At 44.5% G+C, this 14,570-nt stretch overlaps 1 pseudogene; it reads right to left on the bottom strand.

Moving 5' to 3' along the window:
* Positions 1 to 996: 996 nt before the first annotated feature.
* On the bottom strand, positions 997 to 13,342 carry LOC118232479 (annotated as a pseudogene).
* Between the last annotated feature and the right edge of the window lie 1,228 nt (positions 13,343 to 14,570).

The raw sequence follows: 14,570 nt of genomic DNA, 5'->3' as shown, positions 1-14,570 counted from the left end.
ACGGACTCATACCTATGGGCAATTTCGAGTCTCCAGTTAGCTCACCTTGCAGGTGTTTGGACTGTGGGAGTACCCACAGGAAACCCACACAGACAGGGGGAGAACATGCTGTCTGCAGTAATATTATGTTATTTCCAGTAATACAGCAGTGTCACATTACTCTGTAATACAACCGCAATACATTTTGATGTCAGACTAACTTATACAGCAGTAAAAGCAAGTGACAAGGCAGCAACTCCAACGGTGATAAAAATTTAACAACACGATGACATCAGTTCAAGCGCTATTCTGCTTCAGGGCCCCATTCATCAACAAGAGGGCAAGAACGGATTTAGCGCGCAAGCTTGTGAGCACGCTCATTCCGCGCCAAATCTGATTTATCAAACTTTAACTTGAAAAGCGTTCACATGCAAAACATTGGGCATGTGTACTGTAGCTATTCAAAGGCAATTAGTGTAGGCCCATCAGTTTTTTTCAACAAGTGTCAGGAGACTGACAGGAAAACAGGTGTCACATTACTATCTAAATAGTTATTCAATACTAATACAAGGCTACACAAATCAACCATTACCGTGAGAATGTAGCAAAGGAATATAACGCATCATAAAAATTAAATAGAGCAGCTCAAGTGGATAACTACTGTGTGAAAATATGGTAGGCTACCATATCAAATAACATGACAAACGCATCAAATGAGTACGACACAACATTGTCAACTCATCACTTGTAGCCTGACTGACATACTTAGCTACTAAGAAATGGCTGACAAAGCACAAGAACAAAGAACGTTCATGTGCAGTTCGTGGCAGTGCATTATTATAAAAGAATATAATTTCCTCTATTTTTTTAAAGCATAAAATATAGCCTACCTCAGTATTTGCATTTATATTTAATACAGCTTTGTGTTCATCTTTATCAAGGATGTGAATAAAACAGGAGTCCACCATAGATTACAATTTGTCTTAATAAATAAAGAACCACTGGATATACCACATCTGAAAAGATGTACATTAAAAGTTTTTTTTATTAATATTTTCTGGCCACAGCGATAAATTTAACAAATGATCACTAGAAAAAAGTTTATACTTCCATCAGCTGTACAATACATACAATGTCATAAAAATGACCGCCAAAATTAAAAATGCACTGCAGTGCATATGCAGAATTTTGAGCAGCATTTTCACAAGATTAAAAAAAAGAAGAAAAACATTACATACATATGTACACATCCACACAAAATCCGTTGTAAATTTCACAAATGTACAGTACGTGTCTCTGTGGCAGAATACAAACACAACGTGGGATTTGTTGCTCGATTTTATATTATCTATTTATTATTATTATTATTATTATTATTATTATTATTATTATTATTATTTCTATTTTTTTTTATTTAGAAAAGGCATCAGGCTTTTCTTTTTAAAACACTCTTTTGACAAGACAGCAGCTGACTTCCAAATATTATCAGGACTAATATAAGTGGAAGTTAACAAGCACAAGCTCCGCTAAATCTTCTCCAGCAGTTTAATTGCACTGTCGCTTAGCACACACATTACTGTGGTGTACTGAGCCAAATCTGGACTCCGTTCTGACTTGTGGGCAGTAGATTTTCAGCTGTGTCCAGCTACAAGACTGGTGATACGCTACATTTTCCCCCCCTAAACCATTCTCTCAGAGGTAAACAAAAAGCCCAAGACTAGCACTCCACCTTCACTTTCCTTTGTGCTGCCAGGGCCCATGACTGACAGTAAAAAGTGGGCTGGGTGACTATTCATCAGGTACAAAAGACAACATGCGTTGGCTAACTTTTCCTTGTGGCCACAGAAATACAAAGGAATGCACTTTCGTACCTCCCAAATCCCCTGGGTTTTTTAAACTGCCATAAAAATATATCACAACAGTATTGAGGTAAAAAATAATGGTAGCTCTTTTTTCGCCCTTGTACAAGTTACGAGCGAATGAAGGAAAGAAACGGGAACTCTTGAACGGGCTGTCGAGACAAAAAGATTGCAGTAAAAAAAGTTTTTTTTTTTTTCACCCTGTTAGGACAAAAACATGATTTAAAGAAATAAAAGAACATACTGTTAACTGAATGTACTGTCAACACAGCAAATGGCACCAAAGCTATTCTCATTGCAGGGGAATGGTCCTCTGTGTTAACTCACTTCCTGTGCAGTCACTTCCTCTTCCTGTGAACCGCCATTGTGTTACGGGGAGAATGTCTTTGGGTGCTGTACTGCTGGAATAACTGTGAGGAGCACCATACATACATACATACATACATACATACATATATATATATATATATATATATATATATACGTATGTATTTATATATATCCCTGGGGATCTTAGGTCATCGTAGTAAAGAACGGCATTGACAACCAAAGGCACATTGTTCACATAAGAGCAGTTTTTCACCACTATTGCGAAAAACGCAAAATAGCAACAAATAACACAAAACCGAAAGTAAAAAGCTTCCCTTTGTGTGCGACTGAGTGCATCGCTTTTTTTTTGTGGGACGACGTGGGGTGGCCAGGAGGGCGGCGGCAGTGAGCAGCGTTTGGCGGGACTTCGTGCCACCCAGCAGCACCTGGGACGGGGGGGAGGGGGGGAGCGGGGGAGCGGGGCATTGGAGTGCCACGCCCACGTCACTCCCCGCCTGTTGAACCCTGAGCAGCCTTGCCCATTCCTGTACACAGAGCAAGCGTGACTCAGTGGGTTCTTTCCCTTCTAAATAATTGAGCGGTCTTGGTGTGGCACCAGGTAGCGTTCTCCGGGATTACATCATCGCGTTCTCCAGGATTACATCATCGCGGCTCCAGGACACACCTTCCAGTTGCCACGCCGACGCAAAAACATTCAGGCCTCAGACCAGTCAGATTTTTAATATATTTTTTTTTATATTAGCTTTTCAAGAAACATTTATAAGAAATTAATAAATAAAACCTCTACAAAGCTTTGAAAAAACGTAAGTTCCATTTGCTCCATTTAAAATTTTTTGTGAAAATGGCTCCTTCAATACCAGGCTTGGTAACATTTTGAGAAAACCTGTGCACAGTTCTCTGCCTGTTCGCCGATTGTTTAGGCCAGGGTTCACGTTAAAAGAAAACAAGTGAGGTGTTTCGGTCGTAAAAATAGCTTGTTTTTTAAACCTCCACCGGAGACGATAACTATTTTTTGTTGACCCTGCAGGGGAACATGCTCAGAGGTGTTTTAGCTCCTGACACACGACTGCAGGCCCCAGGCCGACAGCTCCTGTCGAGCACATTGTGAAAGCTGATGACGCAGCTGCTAGTCAACACGCCAGGTGAATAATCCTGAGTTAGATCCTGATGCCCGCTACGCTGGACGACGCAGACACACACTCCACTACTGCGCCACTCCTTCACCAACGTCCCTTTCCCCACAGGCTGTGATGTCACCCTCTAGTAAGAACAGAAATACACTCTTTCGTTCTTTCACTCTTCTTACTCTGTCTTCATCACTTCTCTTTAGCGAATGCCTCCAATCATGTGGCTCGTGTTCAGCAACGTCCTACTGTTCACACTCCATGCTACCTTTCTCAGAATTACAATAAAATAATAGTAATAAAGTGATAGTAATAAAGTAACAAAACTTAAGAAAAATAATAGAAAGCACCATAGAAGTATTTTTCCTCCAACAGTACAACTTCCTGCACTTGCAGCAGCGCTACCACTGAACAGAGACAAGGTCACCCGCCGTGACTCATGATGGGCATATTCAAACACCGACGCCTTCGCCCTGAAGAATTCGTGAATTAATCTTTCGTGGATGCCTTTTCGGCTGTTATCCGTACGGGTGGAGCAGGCCGCTCCAAGCTCCTTCCTTCCCTCCAGCGAATGAGGAACGTCAGGAGAATCTCAGGCGCGCACAGTGTCTCATCTCTCGGCTACACTTGCGTAAACTTTCGCATTCCTCTTTCCCCTCCTTTTCCCTGCTCATCGCTCAAGTCAACATCCTATGTCTGTTTAATTTGCATCTACGCCGTCCGAGAACAAGCTCTTCAGAAACACACATGCCTCATTGAGAGTATATTCATTTTTTATTTTTAATAAGTCCAAAACGGCTAGAAAAATGCGCTGTGACATCATTTTCACCGCTCCTTGTCATACTGCTGATGCAGACCTACAACACTCAGGACCAGAACCTAGAGCCCCTCGGGTGCTGATGACCGTGGACACCTGCAGTGCATCACTTTGGCCTGCCACACCTTGTCCATCCTACACTCCCATCTACACTGCAACACAGATGAGTGAAAACCAACCGTACGGGCTTCCTAATCTACTCAGCCAGACCGCACAAATTTGGGCTACTTAGCAACACTGTGCGCTGTCCTGGGGTAAAAAAACCTTAGAGCATTGTTCCCCTTCTTCCCCCAATAAATTATATATTTTTTAAATATAAATGCTTGTAATATTCTTTTACGGCATACAGGTGATAGAAAACCCCACAACTGTGTAGTGATTTCACTGTTTTTTTTTTGTTTCGTTTTTTTTAAAACATAAAAACCTAAAACCTTCACACTGGAACCGGAGTGACGTTCAGCAAACGACGAAACCGTTTCGCCTTTGCTTTTTCGCGCACCATTCTGACGTAGAGGATCGCTCCCTTTTTAATAAAAAAAAAAAAAAAAAAAAAAACGTTAAAACTAGGGGTACGGGAAACGCCCGTCTGAGATCAGCTGACCAGTTTGGGCAGAACGGTCCTCTGTGGTAAATTTCCGTTGGCGTCGGCCATCTGCGCCAAGTTGGCCCTGAGTCGGGCCGCCGAGCCGGCGTTCGTCGGCAGTTTGGAAATGGCCGTCAGGGCGCCGGAGGTTTCCGTGATGCGCTTGGCGGCGGGGGCCTTCTCGCCGCCGCCGGCGGAGGCGGGGGGGGGGTTTGGGCAGGCGGCGCCGGAGCCAGGGGTGGCGCAGGGCCTGGGCGGGGCTCATGCGCACCGCCGGGTCCCACTCCAGGCACTGCTTCAGGAAGTCCAGGAAGAGGGCGTCGTCGCAGCCCTTCAGGGCCGTGGACAGCTCCTTGCTGCCGGGGGGGCCCCGAAGCTTGCCCCGCCGCGAGCGCCCCCCCGTGAGCGCCGTGGACCCGTCCGGCAGGGTGGTGACCGTGCAGTACCGGGGGTGGCCCTTGGAGCTCACAAAGTTCTTGGCCCTCTTGGACGCGTCCAGGAGCTTCTGGGCCGGCATGCCCAGGAGCTCCATGATGCAGGCCAGCTGGTCGCTCTCGTCCTCCCCGGGGAGGAGGGGGTACCCCGTGAGGAGCTCGGCCAGGATGCAGCCCAGGCTCCACATGTCGATGGGCATGCCGTAGCGGGCGCCCAGGATGACCTCGGGCGCGCGGTAGAAGCGGGACTGGATGTAGGTGTAGACGCGCTGGTGCTCGTAGCAGCTGGAGCCGAAGTCGATGACCTTGATGCCGCTGCGGCCCTGCTGCTTGAGCAGGATGTTCTCGGGCTTCAGGTCGCAGTGGATGATGCGGCTCTTGTGCAGCGACTCCAGGCACTGCAGGATGGAGTGGGCGAACTTGCGCACCAGCGGCAGGCTGAAGCCCTGGAACTTGTTCTTCTTGATGAGCTCGTACAGGTTCATGCTGAGCAGCTCGAAGGTCATGCAGATGTGGTTGCGGAAGGAGAAGTTCTCCAGCATGTGCACCACGTTCATAGCGGCCTCCTTGTCCTGCTTGCGCAGGTGCTCCAGGATGCGGATCTCCTCGGCCGCCTGCCGGTGGAAGCGCTTCTCGTTGCGCACCATCTTCAGCGCCACGTGCTGGTGCGCCTTGTGGTCGTAGGCCTTCACCACCTGGCCAAAGCTGCCCTTGCCGATCACCTTGAGCACCTCGTAGCGGTAGGCGATGTGGTCGTGCGGCACGTGGACGTAGGAGCCCTGGTCGTCGTCGTAGCCCGAGTTGCTGGAGCCGCCGACCACGCCGGGCCGCTTCTTGGCGTTGGGGCCCGTGAAGTAGACCTCGGGGTAGCTGTAGATCTCCTGGTGCTCGAACGGCGTCAGCTTGGACGCGCCCTGCTTCACGGCCTGCTCGGGGGTCATGGGGCTGGGCTTGGCCTTGCCGTCGGCGGACTTGAGGGAGGCGGAGCTGGCCTGCCGGCCCTGGCTGGCCTCCTGCGGCCGGTCGGGCAGCGGCAGGCCGGGCCGGCCCGCCGGCGTCAGCCCGTTGGGCTGCGTGGTCAACACCGTCCGTTTGTTGCTGTTCTCCTCGAACAGCTGCTGAACGTGGATCTGCTGGAGGCTCCCGGCGTGCGACAGCTCACTCATCGTGTGCTTATTGCCTCCGAGCTGAAAGAAGACAAAACATTTTTTTTAAAAACTGCTATTAGATTTCATGGCGGTTTGAAGAAGTCCTTTCAAAATCGAAACGGGGGGGGGGGGAAGGCGAAACGGTCGCCTGGACTCAGCGACAGACGTATCATATGATAGCGTAATTCAGCGTAGTGCTGTGATGTGAAGGGGAGGGAAACACAGCGTCAGTTATGCTAAATTGCTTGTGAAGTTTACACTGTAATAAATTCATTTCGACATTGGGCTTGTCTATGAAGGAACGATGCGCAAAATACCAACTGTTTGTATCCTGGGAAAACTCCTGTGACCCATAAGCACTTAACGTTAGCTACTCACACGCTGCTTGTTCTACATGCTGCTATATGGTTTCAGTAAACATTTCAGCCTTCACCCCCACCAGATGACAACTTGTGTGCAGCAGAATATATGACTACATGATAAATACATAAAATAAGTAATTGAGTGGTAAGAGAAAATAGCAGATACAATACACCAACAATAAATAAACAAACACATAAATTAGACTTACAAAATGAAAAATATGTGGAAGAAAACAACTTCATGTTAGTTTAATCCAGCATTCACCGCAGCCCCAGCCTTGGTTATAAAGCCTTGCTATTCTGTCCCGATGCCCAGAGAGGACGAACTTAAAGTCTGTACACAATAGCCGACGTGAGTTGTCCAATACAGAAGACACCCAACGCACTGTCTAACATAACACAGCTGTCACCCGATACAGACCTGTTCGGATGAGTCACCCTTGTGATCCTAGAGCAGATATTAATCACCTTTCACTGTTTTGTGCTTCATCTTCACGTTGTCATGCCAACGGATTCATTACAAAAATGACACACTAAAAGATACGCAGAAATGTGCAGTATTGTATCTATTAACAGAGCTGTTCTTCCTGGGTTATAAAGGTTTGCGTTCATTATTACCTTGCACTATTTATGCTACAGTACGTTGTGACACAATTTGCCCTGAGGGGTAATGCATGATTGATATCATTTTACAGCATGATGATAAGGTGTCTGAACTCAGACAATCTATAGTTTAGCAACGGACACAGAAAAGCTAGGGCAAACAAACATGATTGGTGGTTTAAATGGTATTTGGTGGTAAACCCCTAACAGTTGTGCTTTGTGAAGACTGTGGTGTCTGTCCCATAGTAAAATTAACTGGGCCTCATGCATGAGTTTTTACACCAATAAAAAAAGCATACAATCTAACAGTCATAAATATGCCACAGGGTTTGTGGGAGGGCACTAGTACATACATTTTCTTCAGCTGCTATCTTAAAGAAAGCATTAATAAAGTTTCTGAACAACCGGTATCACACACAGTAAAATGTTCAGTGTTAAATCAACTCTTACAGAGTACATATGGTCCCAGTTGGAGAGTTGAAAAAAGAATGTAAATTTTATAGAGCAGACACCATGGATGATTTTAGCTGTAAATCCACCGATAAAACCTCTGGTGTCTGATGTCTGGAACTATCAAAATCAAAGTCTGGAGTTCACCGTCTCAAATCTGTCTCACAGATACGCCGCCACTACTTCTGAAGCAGTGCTGGTGACCGTGACACACTGAAATCCAGTTCAGGCTTATGCAACCAGCGAGGAGAAAAGTTCATTGAAAATCCAGCTTGTTGGCTGAAGGAGAAAGCAGCGAGCCGTGTGGTGTAAATAATGAACTTTAGTGCTTCGGCGACTCCTTTTTTTTTAAACGGCTCTGGGAATCACCAGCACACTCCCACTCCCGGGTGCATGCATAAATCCACCAATGGCGCCAGCAGGAAATATGGAAGCGTTTTAAACCCCTGCATTTTTCTTTTTTTCTCGTCCATGTAAAAACCAATGCATGTTATTCCAGTTTTGCCGAATCTCCCACTTCCTTTCTGACAGTTTAGTTTCTTGACACTGTGAGCATTATCTTGACTAAAGTGTCTTGCCACTCCAGGTCTGGGTTTCACCCCCAAGAATAATTTAGGCACGTGGAATAAAAAAGCATCACAAATGTCTGCTCCAGTCTAAGAGGGCCACTTCCTAAGAATTTCAAAAGCACCCTGGTTCCTAGGATTCCCCTTAATATATATAAATATATATGTGAAATAAGAACACAACGTAGCCTATCATACAGCAAAGTTTTAACCGGCTGGCCTTGGGTGGAGGTCGGCTAAATTAGGTGTGCTGGTCCTGTAAATTACCGCTGCCAAAAAGCGTCTTTAACAATGTGCGGCCTGCTCCTAGCGAGCGAGCGCGATTCTGTTTATGCGCACGTCATCAACGGGTCACATTACGAAAGACACACGGCCCTGTCTATTCCAGGACGCCGTCATATCTGCATATACACCAGCCGAAGTTCCACAATTACAGCTGAAGGCGGTTAGAACATTAACTGAGCCGTTGCAGATTCAAATCCTCGCCCTCCTCCTCCCCCCCCCCCCCCCCCCCCCACGCCCCCATAACATTGTCTCTCCCCTTCCCTAAAAAGAGCAAAACACGCTGAGCCCCTGGGGGGGGGGGGGGGGAGAGCTCTTGCAGCCGGTTTTTTTTTGTCCCGCCGATTCAGAACACGGCGTAGGTGTTGGGCAACACCTGTGGGAGGACCCGCTGACAGACAGCCACAGAGGAGGCGGAGCAGAGCCAAATAAAGGCACGGCACGCACCGGCTCCTGGACGCGAGAGGAGTCGCTTCAGCACACCTCTATGTTCAGCCTCCCTGCCTCTCATCGGGTGGGGGGGGGGGGGGGACTATAAAGGGAGGCTGTTCCAGGCTGTACAGCCATGTCACCCCCCCCCCCCCCACCACCTTGTTTTCCTCCCCAGCATACAAAACGCTACCCTTTGACCTGATCTCCACCACCATGATTACTTGAGATAACATTCAGGTAAAAAAAAAAAAAAAAAAAACTGGCTAAACCACAAAAGTAAATTCACAAATATGGATTTCATATTTTCTCAGTATTGGGGATCAAAATAGCACTGAAAGTCAACCATTTCACTTTAAACAAACACTACTGGGTAATCCACAGGTCATTATCCAAATGTTTTTTTTTTAAACTTGTTTACAAATCACAATTTGAGAAATGATAGCTTTCACAGATTTACTCTCACGTGTTTTGGCTAGATTGTGGTCGTCTAGAAGTATATTTTGCAGCGGGTAATCACGGCTAACTTAGCAATTACAGAACACTCATGCTTTTTCAGGAAAATAAGCATCAATATTAGCAGTAGTTTAGTGCTACAATAGGCTAATTTCACTTCATTATTTTGAAAGCTAGCAAGACAAATTAACTTCCTCTTATTGTCTCCATCCCATACAAACCAATAGGTTACTAAAGTAAACACGACACAGTATTTGGATTTCTCCCAAAATGGTCTTTTTGCACACAGAACAATGATAGCAGTACAAATAGATGGCCAAGCTCTCTTCCAACGAAATGGAAGTTATATGTAGGTGACAGTGTCTAGCGAACTGATTTCCTTCTTCTTGCTACTGACACAGAAGCAAGACAAAATAAAACTTTCTTCATCTCTTAAATAAGCCAGGGGCTTCAAAAAGAAACCCAGTCTCTCAAATCTGACTGGAAGGACGTGCCATTAAAGACCTATGGCCATTTGAAAGTTCAAATGTGTGTTTCAGCTGGAAGGTATCGCAATGTGCACAGATAAGATACGAAGTCTCGCCTTGTAATTTCTTGTTGGCTGAAGTCCTAGTAAAATGGAGGCTCATCGGGGTCATTTGTCATAAAAAAACATGAAACGAATGGGTGCTCAGATTTTTTGCGATGCAGCACATCAGTGAAGGAAAACAGAAATTAAATTAAGGGGAAGTTTAAAAGTAGTTTCTCCATGAGGTAGAGTTGACCCACAGCGATCCTTTTCAGTGTTATAATTGCACGCAAAAGCGTTTTTAGAATTATTCATGTCTTTGCTGAATGTTTTCCTCCTTAAGATAAATTGGGGGCAGCATGATGGTGCAGTGGGCAGCACTGTCGCCTCACAGCAAGAAGGTCCTGGGTTCGAAACAGTTCTTTTTACCTGGAAAAGTTATTTTTTAATTCAGTTCATGATCCAGATTTGGAAGGGTTCCAGGTTTTAGTGCAGTTATCCAGCTAACTTTGTAATCCTGCTTCCTGAAACAGGGCCCAGGCCTACTGGAGCCATTACTGTAAACACCACCACCGAGCACAGCCATGTTGGAGCAGAGCGGTGCTCAGAGATGTTGCACTGATGTGCAGCATGCAAGCAGGAAATACGAGGGCCGGTGAACCTTTAGTCATTCATTTGTGGCGCTGTGAAGCCGGTGCCAGGTAGTAAATATTTCTGCCTGTGGAAAAGTGCTGGTCCACAGGGCTGCAGGACAGGGACGAATCTAGCGTTGCTAATAAAAGCTGGAGGTTTGAATGCTAAATAGAACAGTGCTGCTGAACCGTTAATCAAGGTACATAATGTAGCTAACCCAGATTTCTTATGTGCATATCCAGTTACGTGAATGTATGTGGATACTGTGTAAGGTAATTACAGATTAACCACAAATATACGTTACAGCTTTGTCAATAAACATGTACTTCAAAGAAAATAACGTTGTGATTCCAGCTGACCAAGCTAAAACAGACACATACAGAGATTGCACACAGAGCACATGTTTTGGTTAACACGTGCCAGTTTGTTTACATTGTGATAGCTACTGCTCAGGAGCATACAGAGAACTAGACTGCCATAACGTTTCATTTCTAAATTCTGGTCTGGTCATCCCGCTTAATTAAGATTCCACAATATATTTGCATGATAAAAAAAGTATGAACATTGCTAATACAACGACAAAATATTTGTTAGGTATCAAACAACAATCACTATCTCCTAAGCTCGAGCAGAAGAATAAATATTCAGCAAGCTTTAGTGTCCAGCCAAATTCAAAGTGCAAAATACACTCGGAATTCTGGACTGTGGTGTTGGTCATCCCTCTTAATTAAGATTCCACAATATATTTGCATGATAAAAAAGTATGAACATTGCTAATACAATGACAAAATATTTGTTAGGTATCAAACCACAATCACTATCTCCTAAGCTCGAGCAGAAGAATAAATATTCAGCAAGCTTTAGTGTCCAGCCAAATTCAAAGTGCAAAATACACTCGGAATTATTGCATTTCTGCTTAGACCAGGGCGAGCTTAAGAGTTTGTCCTGAGATATCGAAGAGGCATTACTTCAGAAATGTGTTAACTTGCAAAAGAATTGCATTGATTCTGGATTAGTCTAGTGATTTTAATATAATTTCTGTAGATTTTTAATCATTTTCCACATCGCCTTTTCTGGTTCAAGTGCCTACAGCTGTTTGCAAATCACTTAGCCCAAGTGTGGTATAAAATAGCTTCAAAAAGTCTCCACATTATTATTATTATTATTACTATTATTATTATTATTGATAATGCTAATGCATTGTCATTTATGAACAGGAATCTATCTGAAAACACCTAAAAGATCCGCCATTATTGCGTGCAGGCGCGTGCTTGTGTGCACGTGTGTGCGCGCGCGTGAGTGAGAGAGAAATATGATGACGAGCCAGCAACTCGAGTTTGCGATGACAGACGCTTACTTGGTTTTGGTTTACCTGGGTACCGTAAATAGCATGGGAGCGAACGTACAGTTTGAAAAAACAACCACGATGGTACTCCTGCCCCGAGCATAACATACACCGTAGACACACATTAAGAGGCAGTTTGAGTAGTATTAAATTAGCCTCCCACAGCTGTACATGCACCATGACCAAAACTGCGAGTCTCACGTGACTACGGCTGTGACAACGAGTTACAGGGCATGTTACAATAACCCTGAAACAAAGAAGCATTTTGCGCGTGGGCCAGTGTCAGACAGCTAGCTACAAGTTTGTCAAATCCAAAGGGAAAATGGAAACGGCATTCGTTCATCATTTTCGCAATTGCACGGTCTTTTCTGGTTGTGAAATGCAAGCGATAAAATGTACTCTGATTTAGCCACCTAAATCTGTAGGCTACTCGCATATATGTTATTTTAAGCGTTACTGAACTAAACAGAAATCTCTCAAATTGCAATAGGCCACTTAGCTTGTACAAGCTACAGCGAAATCATACCGTTAGCAAGTTATTCCTGAGAGGCGGTAATGTCACGGGTGACCCTGCTCCGTCTGGGGGACCCCCAACGCTGATTCCGGGGGAAGACTGTAGCTGACAAGCAACCTCACCCCCTTTGCCTACGATTTATAAAAACAAAAGAAAAAAAAATCAAGGTATACATACCGCTGACATACAGGCTATGCTATGTTACATTTCAAGGTTAATGATAAATGTTTAGGCTATAACGTTGTACACCTGGTATTAGCAACATAAGCCCCTAAAAAGGCACCAGGTTAAAAAAAAAACCCAGTAAACTCATTTGTAGCAATGCTTCCCGTCAGTCCCAAGTCACTATTCATTTGCAAAGAAAAGGCTAAACCGGAACATGAGTTGGATGAGTGCATTGTTGGTTAACGTTATGTAAAACTGTACGAAGCACTCTGATACAAATGGATCACAACAAGGCAGCTGTACGATTAGCCCAATGCTGTTGACTGCAAAAAAGCTTTCAAACTGAGATGACACAAGAAACCGTTTAATGGAAAACATTGGCACGCCCTTTAACCATTTACACAAAATGCTTTCCTTAGAAGAAAATATCAATCGCCATTAATACGTCCCACAAACCATAGGTAGCTAGCTAGCTAATATGATATCTTACCCGAACCGCAAAAAGCTACGGGATATGAAATTCATAAATGTTTCGAGGATTAGCCAGCAGATTTATGATGCATATATTACACCCGTAGGTCCGGTTGAAGCACAATTAATGGCATGGCTATATCCAATCGAAGAGAGAAACTCATTGGGAAAAGGCATTAAACCCGATTTCTTTGCTCCAGCTTTCCTTACCAGTCGGGTAGACGGCAGCGCAGGGTTTCTTGGTTAACATGGCCGCGGGAGAGTCACACACACACACACACACACACACACAACCCCCCCCCTTCGGATGCCTCCCTCCTCCCCTTCCACTCTCTGATAACCAACTCTGTTACCTCCAATCAGCTACATCAGACTTAGCTTCTCAACCTGTTCCGCAAATATAAGGACAGTGTCCAATATCTAAATTTGCTACCATCGCCTGGAAACGCAGAAGTAAACAATGGGGCATATATTTCTAGTCGGTGATCCACAAAGTGAAAGTCAGTAGAACTCCAAAAAACTGACCCGTCGCGACATTCGAGCATTAACGGTCGTTTTCTACCCGTTTCCATGCATGGCCAGACACGTGTAGCCCCGCAGACCTGCAGGTCTGCTTGATGCCTTTGCAGTTCTGTGCAGTGTTGAGTTGGCCAAATAATGAACGCGAGAGAGTGGATTGGCACGGAGCTAAACAAGAATAAACTCGCTATGCAAAGCCACGGCAGCTAAAAGCTGTTTCACCAAAAAACCACCCATAACCCTGCATAACTCCCTCGCTCAGTGGTAATAATAACAATAATAATAATAATTTCATGTTTTATTATTATTATTATTATTATTATTATTATTAATAATAATAATAATAATAATAAATTAATTAATTTATTTATTTTGTCAGTGCAGGACTGTTCAATGTTATGTCAGGAATTGCGCAGGGGGTTATGGGTTGTTTTAGAAGATAATAGTAACTTTCAACTCTCATGTTGGCCGATTACTCCCCCGGATCAGCAGTAATCATACACCCGCTAAAATTACCACATAGCTCCAAATCATAGCATACAGACCTAAGAATAGAACCACGGCCGTTTCCCAACGCAGAGCACGTAGACACTTTTCCGTAAGTATCTAAATATGCTTAAATATGGTCGCTTGTCAGGTTGAAAACGTATTTTAAGGCACAAAATGCAGAAATAGCAGAAATGATGTGGTATTTAAACATGTCACATAGGATAGGTACAAAGTACATTTGAACTGAAATAAAATGGAAGCGCATTTATATTGACAAATGACCACAGCACATCCCGTATTTGAAGAATGGGGAAAAGAGGAATTAGTTATGCAATACCATTACTTCCCCGAGTGTGAGCTGCACAGATGACTGAACAGGTGAGACACACTATGTCATATTGTTGCATGGCATCATGGGACTGCACAGGTGTCAGTGCTGGTAATCATCATAAACAAAGGTATGACTTGTGTCTACTGTCTGGAGGTCTCTATACTACCTTTCAC

The sequence above is a fragment of the Anguilla anguilla genome, chromosome 7, assembly GCF_013347855.1.
Source record: "Anguilla anguilla isolate fAngAng1 chromosome 7, fAngAng1.pri, whole genome shotgun sequence".
In the NCBI taxonomy this organism is placed as follows: domain Eukaryota; kingdom Metazoa; phylum Chordata; class Actinopteri; order Anguilliformes; family Anguillidae; genus Anguilla; species Anguilla anguilla.
The sequence above is the reverse complement of the archived record's forward strand: the minus strand, read 5'-3'. Positions and strand labels throughout refer to the sequence as shown.